The sequence below is a fragment of the Myotis nattereri genome (assembly GCF_964212035.1).
Source record: "Myotis nattereri genome assembly, chromosome: 21".
Taxonomy (NCBI): Eukaryota; Metazoa; Chordata; class Mammalia; order Chiroptera; family Vespertilionidae; genus Myotis; species Myotis nattereri.
Genome location: NC_138097.1, coordinates 4,136,874 through 4,142,906, shown reverse-complemented (window position 1 = coordinate 4,142,906; position 6,033 = coordinate 4,136,874). Strand labels below are relative to the sequence as shown.

The following is a 6,033-nucleotide window of genomic DNA, read 5'->3' as shown; positions in this document are numbered from 1 at the left end:
TTGTCTCAATGTTCCTGAGTGTCCAAGCTCACCCAGTAAATGATGAGAGTCCAGAGGTCATCAAGTGATGCTCCGAGCAACCCCAGGCACCTTCCTTATTAGGTGTCAGAATAGCTTACACACGGGCAATGGATTGACCTTCTCTTCAGGGACCAGGAGGACCACCTGAATATCCCAGCCCTCTCCAGGGGTATCCAGGTCCTCATTCCAAAGGGGGAATTAGGGTCCTAGGATTCTTCACCCATCAGCTTTCCCCATATGCACCCATCCAGTGATTCCTTTTCAGGGGTTCAGGATCTTCCAGATCCCCCTCAAAGGCTTAGAGTCCACCAAAAACAGTGCCTCTACACTGTATTCTTCCATTCTGCCACAAGTCTTTCCCAATTGTCCAACTTCGCTCAGCCTGCAGTTCTATGACCCTTCACTTCATCCATCCATGAACCTGAGATGGGACTCAAAGGGGGTATAACAGTGGCTTGGAAGAGAAGGGGCTCAGCCTGCGGAGCAGAGACGAACATATTGTGTTCTAAATCACCCCTGTGGAGATTGCCTATGCATTTGCCTGTTGCTGGGGTGCACACATACAATCTCACAGGGAACATGCAGACATCATAAGCACACAAATGCATGGGTACAGAACACCCCCAGGCAAAGATGGGCTCTCAGTTTCAGGGCTTGTGGCCAGGCTCACACAGACCCAGACTATAGACTCGGACATCACTTTGAGGGGAATACACACATACACACAGATAAGAACACATGGGAACAAGACAGCGTCACGATGCACACCCACACACACAACGGACACACACAGGCACACACCAGAAGGGACATACGTGGACACAGTAGACAGACACAAAGAAAATAAAAAACACAGATACAATCAGGGACACACAAAGGGGCAGCAATTCACACTGACAAGAAAGCCACACTCCCCTTAATGCTGAGACATACTAATACACTGTTTTGAAGGAAACATTAAGAACGGAGGTGCTGTCTTGAGGTAGTACAGTGGGTTGGAGAATCATCTCATAATGCACCTCCCCCCCCACACACACACAATAGATTGTGGATTTGATCCCTGGTTGGGGCATGTATGAAAGGCAACTGATCCATGTTCCTCTCCCATTAACGTTTACTTATTTCTCTCCCTGTTTCTCGTTATTCTTTATCTAAAATCAATAAACATATCCTCAGCTGAGGATTAAAAAAGAAAAATGTAATAATTAAGGTATTGAATTTTCAAGAACATAGCATTAAATCTAGAGCAGTCTCTCTAGAACAGTTATCAGAGAATCATTTGAATGCAGTTAATGTGTCTTCTTTTACCTGGGAGGGTAACAGAATCACTATCGCTGATCTCAGAAAAACCCCACAGAATTAGTGTCATAGTCATGATCCCCTCCTTGCTTTCATTTAACCACTAAAATATGATGGTTTCTGAATAAAGTCATCCCTTCATTTCCATAGCTTAGGTTAGACTTGGAGTGATAAAAATTACCTTATCTTAGTAGAAGCTGTTTCTGAGGGATTGCAACGTAACTTTAGGCACTGGAGTGAGTAGAGCCAGTTCTCCCTCCAGGTCCCATGTGGCCATGCACCCCCTGTAGATAACTAGAACCTAGAGGTCCAGGAGTGATGCTCTGAGTAGACCCAGACACCTTCCTCTATTAGTTTTCAGCTTAGCTTTCACATGGGCAAGGGACACCCTCTCCAGGGATGTCCAGTTCCTCATTATTCGTGGGGACTTAGGAGCCTAGAAGTCTTCCCCTCAGCTTTCCCCCACATGCACCCATCTTCACATTCCTTTCCAAGGATCCTGGATCACCCAGCTACTCCAAGAAGGCACAGTCTTCCACAAACATTTCCAATCCACGCTCTATACCTCCTGTCTGTCATCACAGTCTGCCCCAATTCTCCACCTTGCTACAGCCTGAGGTTCTATGAACTGGCCCTGTGCTTAATTCATACCTGAGATGGGAGCTCCAGAGGGACACCAGATGCCTGGATGATCAGGAGAATAAGGGGCTCAACTGGTGGTGGGGAAGAAAAACAGGTAGTCCTCTACATCACCTCTCCGGAGATTCACTATGACTAGTCAGTGGTTGGGGTGCACAGACTCAGGGAGAAATATACAGATAACACGAGGACAGAAACATGCAGGGAGAGAACACCCCCAGCCTCTTCTGGGCACTCAGGTGCCAGACTTAGGCCCAGGCTCGTATAGACCCGCACTGTAGACATAGGCAATACCTTGGGGGAAACACACTCACACACACACACACACACACACACACAGAAACAAACAGGTGGGGGCACCTAGACAGTGCCACAGGACACACCCCCATATGCTGGCAGGAAATCCTACAACCAAACCTGTCCAGGGGCCCAACCTCTCTGCCCCTCAACCTCACATCCCACAGTATGTTGTTCCTCAGAGTCCAGGCTCCATCACCTCACTCCAGGTGCAAGGGTCTGCTCGGCACAGGCCAAACTTATGGAGGGGGGAGACCACCTGGAATGCATCCCCCCAATGTGGTATCATGTTGAGACCAAGCCTCTCCTTCAGGAAATGCTTGTACTTCAGAATGGTCTCACCATTAAAAACACACAGCACTATTTCCTGGAGAATCCATGCTACCTCCAGGACTGGTTGGGCAGTGGTATTTTTAATGAAATGAAAATGGAAAATTACCCAGAAATGGAAAAATAGAGAAATTCAAACAATGCCTGTGGAGCTTAGGAGAGTGTACGGGCTGCTCAGAGCTAGGTGAACTTATTTGAGGGCCTCAAGTATTAGGAGCTGCTCCAGAATGCCTGGGAGGGATCTGGGCTCCTCAACCACCTGAATCCAAAATAGCTCAGTCTCAACCCCTGGCTGGAAGGTGCTGAGACCACAAAGCCCATGTCCAGGCCCAGAGCTTTTCCCAGCCCCTTAGGATTTAGTCTCAGGGAGCACAGATGTCATAATTACCTGTGGGTGACTCTTCAGCTCAGCCCCAGTTCCCCACCCTCCACACTGACAGCAGGGCCCCTCCCCTCCTGTCCTCTCCCTCACTGTGTGCTCTGCCCTCATGAGAACCCTTATGGCTGGTTCACCACAGGGTCCCTGCCTGGTCTGTGATGGTGTTCACATGTGTTGACTCATTTGGTGAAAACACACACAAATATATTCATGAGAGAGAAAGAGAGAGAAGAATAGGGATAGGGAAACACCCATTTTGTGTTCCACTAATTTTATACATTCTTTGATTCTTTTTTTAATATAAGCTTTATTTTAAATTTAAAGAAAAACTGAAAATGAGTATTTTTTACAAATTATACCAACACTGAAAATGTAATTTGGGAATCTTGAACATTAGTTCTCAATTCAAAATAATGACATGTCTTGGTGTTGTCTAATGTAAAGTTTATTTAAACCTAGGACTTTATAAAGCTTAACCCATTTCATCCTTCCTAAAATTCAGTGATTATGATTCAACTTTATAAGGTTAAAGCAGTCTTCTATGTAAAACCCCATATAACTTTTTGAAATACAATATATTTACTCCAGCAAGGAAATGATAAAAAACCTGTAAAAACCACATGGGACTTGCCGAAAAGGCTGCCTACATACAGAGAGAACATTTCGCCTCAGTACAAACACACGTGATCAAACAGACTCCCTCACGTTCTCTTACACAGTCACCTGCGTGGTTATAAATGCCGCTCTAGCATGTATGAACTGAAAATAACATGTTTTAAAAGGTCCCTGAAGACACAGGGGAGTGGAATGAGCCCGCGCTGAGAGCAGCACCGCACAGGCTGTTATGAGGATGTGGCCAAGCTGCCATCCCAGCTGGCTCCGCCCCTGGCAGGCCCCGCCCCCAGGGAGGCAGGCCCCGCCCTCAGAAAGCGGGAGGAAGCAGGCCCAGAAAGACTGATGATCTTGTTGTTGATCTCCTCGGCCTCCTGGACCTCATCCTCCTTGATGACCAGCGGAGGCAGAACCTGATGATGTCGCCATGGGTGGGCTTGGCCAGAAGTCCATTATCTCGAAGGCGTAGGCGCACCTTCCAAGCATCGGAATCTTTGGTTTCCCTGGTGACGATGGCCTTCAGCAGCCCTGTCCCACGCACGGCGGTCATGATGTCCGAGGGCAGCTTCCTGAGCTCGTTCTCTTCTTCCAAAACCTCCCAGGTGGCGTTGGCACCGCGGCTGCCCAGGGGGTTGCCACCGTACGTGAAGCCGCGCTCCCCAGCCTGGATGGTCCGCATGATCTCATGGTCACACAGCGCCGCCCACACGGGGTACAGGCCACCGGAAAGGGCCTTGCCCAGGAGGACGAGGTCAGGCCTGACGTTTTCATGGCCGATCGCCAGCCATCGACCAGGCCTGGCCAGTCCAGTCTGTGTCTCATCCAATAAACAGGACCGGGTGCCTGGCGCAGAGCTCGCGCACACCCCTCAGGCAGCCTGGGTCCTGACAATGATGCCCGCCTCGCCTTGAATGGGTTCCATGAACGCAGCATCATTTGGATCCTGAAGAGCACGCTCGAGAGCAGGCAGGTTGTTGTAGGGAATGATCTCGAACCCTGGCATGAAGGAGCCAAAGCCGTCATCGCTGCTGTGGTCCGTGGAGCTGGAGATGGCACACAGAGTCCTGCCCCAAAAGTTTCCAGCTGCGAAGACGATCTTGGCTTTGTCCTTGGGGATGCCCTTCACGGTACAGCCCCACCGCTGCGCTAGCTTGCAAGCGCTCTCCCCGGCCTCCACCCTGTGCTCATGGGGAGAACCTGGCGGTAGTTGAGCTTCGTGATGATCTCCGTGGCCTCGCCCGGCACATTGTTGTAGGAGGCCCGCGAGGTCGGCGTCAGCTTCTCCTCCTGGCTCTTCAGGGCGTCCACGATCTTGGGGTGGCAATGCCCTTGGTTGACGGAGCTGAGCGCACTCAGGAAATCAAAGCATTTCCTGCCTTCCGCCTCCCACAGGGAAATACCTGTCCCTCTCTCCTGGGTGAGCGGTAAGAGGTGGTAAAGGGTGTCCCAAAATTCACGCAAGATTTGAATTTTGCGTGGGCATTAACAACAAAAAATAAAAGCCTAATTTTACTTGGTTTATTGAATCAGATTCTAATATCTGTTACCCTATGATTTCAATCCCTTCAATTTGATAAGCATTACCAAGTACCAATTATGGCCCAGGAGCAGGGACAATGAAGACCATGGCTTTGCGTATGTGCCAGCAAAGCCGTGGAGGCCATTTACCCGATGTGCTATTCCATACATAACCCTATACTTTATGAATCAATAACAAATTTACAATTTTTCATTATAAACCTGTTTTCTATCAAAATTACTTCTTGCGTGAATTTTGGGACACCCTTTAGTTGTGAGCGCCATACTTGGCTTCCCGTTCAAAATCGTCCTCAGATGATAGACGGCCTTGGACCATCTTCTTAGTCGCCACTGATGTAGCAGAAGCCACTGGCGTGTGGGCGCCCCGCAAAGCCCCGCCACAGTCTGCAGACGAGCTAGCTTGGAAAGCATTGTGTCCTTGGAGCAGGAATCCCACCGCCCAGCTACCCTTTCTTCCCGCGGTTCAGAAGGAAATGCAGATTGTTCAGCCTGGATCCAGGGACGATCTGCTGGGTCCAATAATCCCTGGTGGCGCCTCCGGCTCTGGAACCAGTGGCTACGTCTCGGTGGCAGCACATTGTTTGATTCTTGCATGGAGCCTGACTGAGGATGGAACCCACAACCTTGGCTCTATTGAGATGATGCTTTACTCAACTGAGCTCTCTGGCCAGGGAGAAACTTATCGGGGGTTTTTAGTAAAATAAGTCACTAATGTATCTGAGAATGGATAGATACCAGAATCACTGGGATGAGAGATAGTGATGGAAGGCAACGGTGATTCTCGGGTCACGCATCCCGGAACCAGAGAGGAGGGAGCCTGATTCTGGGTTGTGTCACCAGGACCGCTCAGCAGATATCGGAGAGCTGGTTTCGACCTGATTCACTGCAGTCCAGGCCGCAGGACCTCACCTGCCAGA

At 49.5% G+C, this 6,033-nt stretch overlaps 1 pseudogene across 1 annotated transcript; it reads right to left on the bottom strand.

Annotated features, from left to right (window-relative positions):
* Positions 1-3,807: 3,807 nt before the first annotated feature.
* On the bottom strand, positions 3,808-5,527 carry LOC308535798 (ornithine aminotransferase, mitochondrial-like; annotated as a pseudogene). The gene is made up of 2 exons: positions 5,338-5,527; positions 3,808-4,990 (listed from the first exon to the last, which is right to left on the bottom strand). The product of its transcript is annotated as an ornithine aminotransferase, mitochondrial-like (transcript).
* Between the last annotated feature and the right edge of the window lie 506 nt (positions 5,528-6,033).